The sequence below is a fragment of the Salmo salar genome, unplaced genomic scaffold, assembly GCF_965601325.2.
Source record: "Salmo salar unplaced genomic scaffold, fSalSal1 ptg000615l, whole genome shotgun sequence".
NCBI classification, from domain to species: domain Eukaryota; kingdom Metazoa; phylum Chordata; class Actinopteri; order Salmoniformes; family Salmonidae; genus Salmo; species Salmo salar.
In genome coordinates this window covers 56,150-65,989 of record NW_027675441.1, presented here as the reverse complement: position 1 = coordinate 65,989, position 9,840 = coordinate 56,150, and the positions used below count along the sequence as shown (strand labels likewise).

Sequence of the window (9,840 nt, the reverse complement as noted above, 5' to 3'; positions counted from 1 at the left end):
TGAGGCCATAGATACTCCATATCCATTACTTTGAGTGTTGTATATAATATGACTAAATGTGTTTCTGTGTTGCAGGTGCAGTCAAGAAATGGAACAGCAAGGCCACAGAACATGACATAAGCAGAGCTGTGGGAGACCACCTCAAGCCCCTGGTAGAGCCGGGGGTGGTGTTTACCTCTTCAGCAGTCTGTTGATTGGTCAGTCACTGGGTTCATTTGTTTTATTATATGGTCAAATCAAATCAAGCTTGATTCATACAGCACATTTCAGACATGGATGCAACAAAATGGCTTCACAGGAAAAATATTTTTAAAAACATTGAAAATAAACAGAAATATTTAGTACACAACAAACATAAGAGGATAAAAAACAGAAGACTAAACTGAAAAACGATTAAAATGTTAATTGGATGCAATATCCAACCCAAAATATAAGCTTGGGACACTGAAAGTTGACTAGTAACAACAACTGGGACCTGAAAGACACCCACCATGAGACCCACTAAATCTGCCCAAGAAGAGACAAACAAAAGAAAAACCCACACCAAACTTAAAGACAGGAAGTGGAGCAACTAAAGGTGTTGACTCTCCACATGTATCAAGACAACTGGAGCACTGGGCCAGACACTCTTAAATAGAACCTGGACCAGCTCAGGTGAAACACCTTCCCACTAACGAGATGGACAAGCCAGCACAGGTGTAACACATACTGACTAACGAGGTGACACCAATCAGTGCGTCCTACGTGCTAACGAGCTAGACGGGCTAACGAGCTAGACGTGCTAACGAGCTAGACGTGCTAACGGGCTAGACGTGCTGACGGAGCTAGACGTGCTAACGAGCTAGACGGGCTAACGAGCGAGACGTGCTAACGAGCGAGACGGGCTAACGAGCTAGACGTGCTAACGAGCGAGACGGGCTAACGAGCTAGACGTGCTAACGAGCGAGACGGGCTAACGAGCTATACGTGCTAACGAGCGAGACGTGCTAACGAGCTAGACGTGCTAAAGTCCAACCTCAAAACATAAATGGAAAAACCAAAGCCTGTAACACCTTCCCCTTTAAGACAACAAATATATCCTATATTTTTGTTGGAAAAGTTTGCTCACCACCAACAGAAAACAACTTCCATTTCACATTATAATCAACTACAATGCTTCACCTTCTACAATATAATCACTGGCTGTCAACAATTAAAAACAAGAAAAAAACACGTATTTCTAAATAATAATATACAATAGTATAATTTTTCTCCTTTTTCTTTCTATAGAATCCTAAAACTCACTAGCTTCTAGAACTCTCCTCTTCCTAAAACTCACTAGCTTCTAGAACTCTCGTCTTCCTAAAACTCACTAGCTTCTAGAACTCTCGTCTTCCTAAAACTCACTAGCTTCTAGAACTCTTGTCCCCTTGGAACGAGCCCAAACAAAATGTATCTCCAATACGGAAAAACGTGCAGTCAAAATAAATAAAGATCCATAGCAACGCACTAGCTAAACACAAATCTAATATCCATTTGGGGGGAAATCAGGTTGAATCTGCTCCTGAAACTAACACAACAACAAAAAAAAACACTTGGAAATGGAGATATCTTTCACCTCACTGGTTAGAGGACAACCTGCAGAAGACAGTCAGCTACATTTTGAAGTGATGCAGTTAAATTTAGGGGTCGGTAAACAAAGGAACACAACACTTATTTGTCATAACTCATCGATATCATGTTGAAATCAATTGTACCGAGAGGAGGGAGATGAGGTTGCATGTCCTGTTAAAACTAACAGCTCAAAAACCACACAGAATCTGGGAATAATGTGTACATCACTGGTTAGAGGACAATTTGTAGAAAACAGCCAGATACATTTTGATTCCAGTGGGTCACCCACATGGTAAGTGTAACACAACTCTTTTTTTGTTAGTCACTTTTTATTAAATCTCATAAATAGTAACTCTTCCATTTCAGAGCCTGGATTTCCCCCCTGAGGCTAATATCCATATCATGTTGAAATCAATAGAACAGGGGACAAACGTTTAGGGTTCTACATTGTGACATTATTAAAATACTCCTACTACAATGTTAAAACATTCTACATTGTGACATATCATTGATATCATGAAACAACTCCTTCATGTATTTTCTGATGTTTGATCAGATGTCTTTTATCAGAGTATCTCTTGTCACACTGATCACAGCTATGATTTCTCTCCTGTGTGTGTTCTCTGGTGTAGAGTCAGAGAGCCAGATGTAGTAAAACTCTTCCCACATTGATTACAGCTATAAGGTTTCTCTCCTGTGTGTGTTCTCTGGTGTAATATCAGGTTGTCTGACCGAGTAAAACTCTTCCCACATTGATTACAGCTATAAGGTTTCTCTCCTGTGTGTATTCGCTGGTGTCTAGTCAGATGGCAAGATGAAATATAAGTCTTCCCACATTGATCACAGCTATAAGGTTTCTCTCCTGTGTGTGTTCTCTGGTGTACAGTCAGGTAACTAGATGAAATAAAACTTTTCACACATTGATTACAACTAAAAGATTTCTCTCCTGTGTGTATCCTCTGGTGTGATAACAGGTTGCTTGACTGAGTAAAACTCTTCCCACATTCAGTACAGCTGTACGGTTTCTCTCCTGTATGTGTTCTCTGGTGTATAGTCAGATAGCTAAATGTAGTAAAACTCTTCCCACATTGATCACAGCTGTAAGATTTCTCTCCAGTGTGAATTCTCAGGTGTACTTTTAGTGCTTTTAATCTTAAGTAACTCTTCCCACAATCAAAACAGTGGTGAGATTTCTCTCCTGTGTGCGTTCGCTGGTGTATTTTAAGTTCTGATGAAGATTTGCAATGTTTTCCACAGTCAGAGCAGCAGATAGATTTCTTCCCTGTGGGTCTCTGCTGGTGTTTCTTGAGGTGATAGAATCTGGACAGACTCTTCTCTGACTCGTCAGCATCATGATGTTGAGGCTCCCCAGAGGATCCATGATAGTCACCTCTCTCCTGTGTGAACAAGTCAGACAGATAGTTAAAGGCTCACAACAGCAGAACTCCACTGAAAAAGGTGATGCCAACAGCGTAGCCATGATACTGTACAACAATTGACGTCTGTAATGAATGTTAAAATGACTTGACAATTGTCTTAAGACAGTCAAGTGAGCAACAATAGTCATATTTAGTCTTGTTTTCACATTAGTAGTAACTAGAAATAAGTAAAAGGTGTTGAACTCCTAAGCAGTGTGCCAGGCGACTTTTGTTCTCAAATATAGGCACCTTTCTGTGTTTGCTAAAATTGCGACAAGGGCGATGCGCACACAATTTGATTGCAGAAACACCTCCCATCTAATGCAGAAACCGCTAGTTATGGATGTAGTATATCTGCCTGGAGCAAAAATGGTGAGCAAGTGGCCTAAGCTGTGCCATTAGAGATTCTGGGTTCGAGTCCAAGCTCTGTTGCAGCCGGCCGCGACCGGGAGGCCCATGGGGCGACGCACAATTGGCCCACCGTCGTCCGGGTTAGGGGAGGGTTTGGCCGGCAGGGATATCCTTGTCTCATCGCACACTAGCGACTCATGTGGCGGTCCGGGCGCAGTGCACACTGACCAGGTCGCCAGGTGTACGGTGTTTCCTCCGACACATTGGTGCTGCTGGCTTCCGGGTTGGATGGGCATTGTGTCAAGAAGCAGCGCGTCTAGGTTGGGTTGTGTTGTGTTTCGGAGGACGCATGGATCTCGACCTTCGCCTCTCCAGAGTCCGTATGGGAGTTGCAGCGATGAGACAAGACTGTAAGTACCAATTGGGGAGAAAAAAGGGGTGAAAAAAATATATATATTTAAAAAATGGTGAGCAAAGATTATTTTTCACAATGTATTCTGAATATTACAGCACTAGATCAGGAGTGCTACTCAAGGAAACTCACATTAAGCTCTGTGTCTATTCACTAATTCACCACCGTGGGGGAAAACTCAGGGGAGTTCTCATAGGCTGACAGCAAAAATAGCCTCCATTTCCAGGTTGATTATGATTATTATCATCATTTGACACTACTTTGGATTATAATTGAAAGGCTCGTTTGAATGTCCTGATTTAATATAATGTTTGTGTTATTGTCGAAAATGTACTACTTTATATTTAAAAACGACTTCAACCAGTAAAATGATCATTGGCCAGTTTTCCATCGGCCAGTTTTCCATCAGCCTGACAATGAGATTTTGTCCACTAAGTGTATGCCAAAATGGTCTATAATCTCACCTAACAATAACATAGACCTACTGTAGGACCCATAACTTCACCTAACAACAACATAGACCTAGGACTATAAATCATTTAATATTTTAGGTGAAACAAGGAGACTAAAATGTCTTTGTCATGACAATTCATAACCTGATCACCAGATAATTTTGTGAATAATCCCACTAGGCTATTCTGTAATGTGTTGTCATTCTAAATGTCCTGAATAAAGGAAAATAGCTCTCTGTGTTGTACAATAGCCTATCCATCAAGGAACATTTCTCTACACATTATGAGCTAAGTATCTCCGTTTCCAAACGAGACCCTACTGTAAATCAAGTAGACAATAACACATTATAAATATCGATTTGTTTGGGATGTTGGATCCAACGTGGAGCACGGCATAACTGTCTTTACCGGTGTAATGAATGAAGAACTACATTTGACTGGCATGCAGAAAATTATTTCCTGGATCAGCTGATGATAGTTGAACATGTGACTGTAACTAAACAGCTACAGTATTAAGTATTATGCGTAATTATTTAAGAACCGCATTAATGACAGTATCCATTTGGGTGTTGTCAATAAAGTTAAGGTGACTCTCTGTTAGAAGCATTGGATTTAGTAAACTGAAATGATTTAGGATTTCTGTGCCCATGAAAACTGTTTTCCCAGCGTAATATAAGGAGACAATAAATGTTACGTAGTTAGAGAGCATTTCAGAGATCTGAATACAAAAAACTGTCCCACAGCAAGATCCAGTATTTAAGTTAAAGTTCATCATATGACAAGCTTAACGTTATGACTATAACTACTGTTCCCTGAAGGAGGGAAACTAGGTACAACATACTATTAAATCCACACGTTATGACTATAACTACTGTTCCCTGAAGGAGGGAAACTAGGTACAACATACTATTAAATCCATGCCTCGCTGGGAGCCCCGCCTTCCACAGGTGATGAGCGTGAGACTCGGATATATTCCTTAAATGATTTAATCCTTAAATTTAATACCTCACTTCACCGACCCAGGAAGTGGCGGAGCCAAACAGGTGTTGTAACTCGTTCATAACTGGCACGCAGATCGGTAGAAATGGTAAGATAAATTGGCACTTCAAACGGAAATGGAAAAAGTTTGCCTATTTTACCAAAAACTTCAGGAGCATAACGTCAGAATTAACGAAGGCCAGCAGCAGGTGGGGAATTGGTTATTTTCTTCTGGTTATATTGACCTCTGGCTTCCTCAAGTCATTTGTGTGTCTTAATTATTTAATCAAACGCTTGAAGCATCAGTTCAGTTCAAGTTCTGCACATACAGTTGATTTTATTAAACACATGGGGTGTGTCCATATGGAAAAATACACGTCATAACATTTCAACCAATCAATTGGTAGAAAGAAAATAAAAAAAAATTAAAATCTGCCCTAGAACATACAACATACATGCAATCAGACCCCTTCCCTTTTTACACATTTGGTTATTATAAAAATGTTTTCTTTTTTCAATTATCAATTTTCAGACAATACCTCATAAAGACATCACAATACCCCAGAAAAGTGAGAAAAAAAGTTTATAAATGCTTGTATATATATATCTAGGTCATGCCAGTAGGCTACAGTAGGTTGTATCTCTCTAGGTCATGCCAGTAGGTTACAGTAGGTTGTGTCTCTCTAGGTCATGCCAGTAGGTTACAGTAGGTTGTATCTCTCTAGGTCATGCCAGTAGGTTACAGTAGGTTGTATCTCTCTAGGTCATGCCAGTAGGCTACAGTAGGTTGTATCTCTCTAGGTCATGCCAGTAGGTTACAGTAGGTTGTATCTCTCTAGGTCATGCCAGAAAGCTACAGTAGGTTGTAACTCTCTAGGTCATGCCAGTAGGTTACAGTAGGTTGTATCTCTCTAGGTCATGCCAGTAGGTTACAGTAGGTTGTATCTCTCTAGGTCATGCCAGTAGGCTACAGTAGGTTGTATCTCTCTAGGTCATGCCAGTAGGTTACAGTAGGTTGTATCTCTCTAGGTCATGCCAGTAGGTTACAGTAGGTTGTATCTCTCTAGGTCATGCCAGTAGGCTACAGTAGGTTGTATCTCTCTAGGTCATGCCAGTAGGTTACAGTAGGTTGTATCTCTCTAGGTCATGCCAGTAGGTTACAGTAGGTTGTAACTCTCTAGGTCATGCCAGTAGGTTACAGTAGGTTGTATCTCTCTAGGTCATGCCAGTAGGTTACAGTAGGTTGTATCTCTCTAGGTCATGCCAGTAGGCTACAGTAGGTTGTATCTCTCTAGGTCATGCCAGTAGGTTACAGTAGGTTGTATCTCTCTAGGTCATGCCAGTAGGTTACAGTAGGTTGTATCTCTCTAGGTCATGCCAGTAACCTACAGTAGGTTGTAACTCTCTAGGTCATGCCAGTAGGTTACAGTAGGTTGTATCTCTCTAGGTCATGCCAGTAGGTTACAGTAGGTTGTATCTCTCTAGGTCATGCCAGTAGGTTACAGTAGATTGTATCTCTCTAGGTCATGCCAGTAGGCTACAGTAGGTTGTAGCTCTCTAGGTCATGCCAGTAGGCTACAGTAGGTTGTATCTCTCTAGGTCATGCCAGTAGGCAACAGTATGTTGTATCTCTCTAGGTCATGCCAGTAGGCTACAGTAGGTTGTACTCGTCTAGGTCATGCCAGTAGGCTACAGTAGGTTGTATCTCTCTAGGTCATGCCAGTAGGCTACAGTACGTTGTATCTCTCTAGGTCATGCCAGTAGGTTACAGTAGGTTGTATCTCTCTAGGTCATGCCAGTAGGCTACAGTAGGTTGTAGCTCTCTAGGTCATGCCAGTAGGCTACAGTAGGTTGTATCTCTCTAGGTCATGCCAGTAGGCAACAGTATGTTGTATCTCTCTAGGTCATGCCAGTAGGCTACAGTAGGTTGTACTCGTCTAGGTCATGCCAGTAGGCTACAGTAGGTTGTATCTCTCTAGGTCATGCCAGTAGGCTACAGTAGGTTGTATCTCTCTAGGTCATGCCAGTAGGTTACAGTAGGTTGTATCTCTCTAGGTCATGCCAGTAGGCTACAGTAGGTTGTACCTCTCTAGGTCATGCCAGTAGGCTACAGTAGGTTGTATCTCTCTAGGTCATGCCAGTAGGTTACAGCAGGTTGTAATTCTCTAGGTCATGCCAGTAGGTTACAGTAGGTTGTATCTCTCTAGGTCATGCCAGTAGGTTACAGTAGGTTGTAACTCTAGGTCATGCCAGTAGGTTACAGTAGGTTGTAACTCTAGGTCATGCCAGTAGGTTACAGTAGGTTGTATCTCTCTAGGTCATGCCAGTAGGTTACAGTAGGTTGTATCTCTCTAGGTCATGCCAGTAGGTTACAGTAGGTTGAACCTCTCTAGGTCATGCCAGTAGGTTACAGTAGGTTGTATCTCTCTAGGTCATGCCAGTAGGCTACAGTAGGTTGTATCTCTCTAGGTCATGCCAGTAGGTTACAGTAGGTTGTATCTCTCTAGGTCATGCCAGTAGGTTACAGTAGGTTGTATCTCTCTAGGTCATGCCAGTAGGTTACAGTAGGTTGTATCTCTCTAGGTCATGCCAGTAGGTTGTAACTCTCTAGGTCATGCCAGTAGGTTACAGTAGGTTGTATCTCTCTAGGTCATGCCAGTAGGTTACAGTAGGTTGTATCTCTAGGTCATGCCAGTACGTTACAGTAGATTGTATCTCTCTAGGTCATGCCAGTAGGCTACAGTAGGTTGTATCTCTGTAGGTCATGCCAGTAGGTAACAGTAGGTTGTAACTCTCTAGGACATGCCAGTATGTTACAGTAGGTTGTAACTCTCTAGGTCATGCCAGTAGGCTACAGTAGGTTGTATCTCTCTAGGTCATGCCAGTAGGTTGTATCTCTGTAGGTCATGCCAGTAGATTACAGTAGGTTGTATCTCTCTAGGTCATGCCAGTAGGTTACAGTAGGTTGTATCTCTCTAGGTCATGCCAGTAGGTTACAGTAGGTTGTATCTCTCTAGGTCATGCCAGTAGGTTACAGTTGGTTGTATCCAAGTGGAAACAATTATCAACCCAATGTGGAAAGTGTTGAATTTGGTCAACAACAAAATTAATGGCTTATTTGCTACGTGAGGTTTACTTGATCTAACAGAAGTTTCGTAATGATTAAGTTGTTACGTGGACACGTGACATACCGACAACTTTGATAAAACACTATAGGAGTTGTCTCCAGATCGCTATGCATATTCATGCTAGTAGCTTAGCATCTCTCTCCATTGAATACAGGCGGTTGACGACATAGAATATAAACAATAGATTACAATAATAAGTTGTATCCACCAATCCAAAGACAGGATAGGTGAGAGCGAGACAACCCACAGTGCTGCTTTGTGGACCACGACTCCCCTTGTCAGGACGGAGAGACATCTTGTCAGTATATCCATAATCTTTGGTGTAGCCAACCCAACTCTCACATGGCTCTATTGGGGGTCACGGTGTGTAGTAAAACATCACTACATTAAAATCACTACATGCCGTGGCCCCCAGTCTGCGGTCAGCAGATAGACCCTCCTCAAATATATATGTTAAGTCACTTTTTGGAAACGGAACGTCGTCCGATTCTAGACATATCAGTCATCATCCCAGGGCCCTCCGTTGAAGAGGTATTGACGAGCCAACTCCGAATATCCAAAGTTAAAAACTAATTGAAGGCGGTACTTACTGGTGTTACTCAGATCTCCTATCTCCTCCTCTTCATCTTTCAATGTGACAGTAATCTCTCCTTCCTTCTTCACTCCAAACACTGCAACCTCCTCCTCTTTCACAGTAACATCCTCCTCTTTCCCTTCCTCATCTTCTTTCACATCCTCCTCTTCTTTCACTCTGAACGCGTCTTTCTCTTCTTTCACTGAAACTTCTTTCTCTTATTCTTTCACAGTAACAGCCTCACCCTCTACTTCTTGTTTTACTGTAACATCCTCCTCTTTCACGACAATGTTCAGCCCCAGAGCTTCTGTCTCCGTCCAGCAGACCTCCTCTTCTTTAACAGGAGGGGAGTAGTTTAGGGAGCTCATGTTCGGGGATGTTAGCTAGCTAGCTATCATGAGCGACTAGGCTAATGCTAACTTAACCAGCCAGCTACTATAGCTGACTAATAAAAAATAACGTAATATTAAATTAAATAGGTTAACAAGTAGATACGACAGAAGTGTGTCTAAAACACAGTAGCTAATATAGACCGAAAGCGTATAAATAGCTTGAATCTTTCGGCTATGTTGGCTAGCAAGCTACCGAGGTGGTTGACGAGCTGTTTATGAAGAACCGTCCACTAGATTATACGTCACGCTGGCAGCATCGCCTGAAAGACGCACATCGCCGTCTGCTGACTGGAGGGAAACGCAGTTGAGGATCAGATTTTATTTTCAGACAAAGATTATTTTACATGGATTTAATTAAATAATACTATTGAGACATACAAAGACAGGAATGTGGTGATTGATTAGTGAGAATAAAAAATGTTTACTACAGCACATTTAAGGCAGTTTCATTCAGTCAAACAACATATAAATAAGTAGCCAGCTACTGTAGGTCTATACTGCTCCTACATGGTGTAACAATACATCATGTAGATGTATATAAT

At 41.7% G+C, this 9,840-nt stretch overlaps 1 long non-coding RNA gene across 1 annotated transcript; it reads right to left on the bottom strand.

The window, feature by feature from the left end:
- Positions 1-205: 205 nt before the first annotated feature.
- LOC145876889 (uncharacterized) lies at positions 206-9,551 on the bottom strand. Its single transcript, XR_014391552.1, has 2 exons — positions 8,923-9,551; positions 206-2,990 (listed from the first exon to the last, which is right to left on the bottom strand). It is a non-coding gene; the product is annotated as an uncharacterized LOC145876889 (long non-coding RNA).
- Positions 9,552-9,840: the final 289 nt, after the last annotated feature.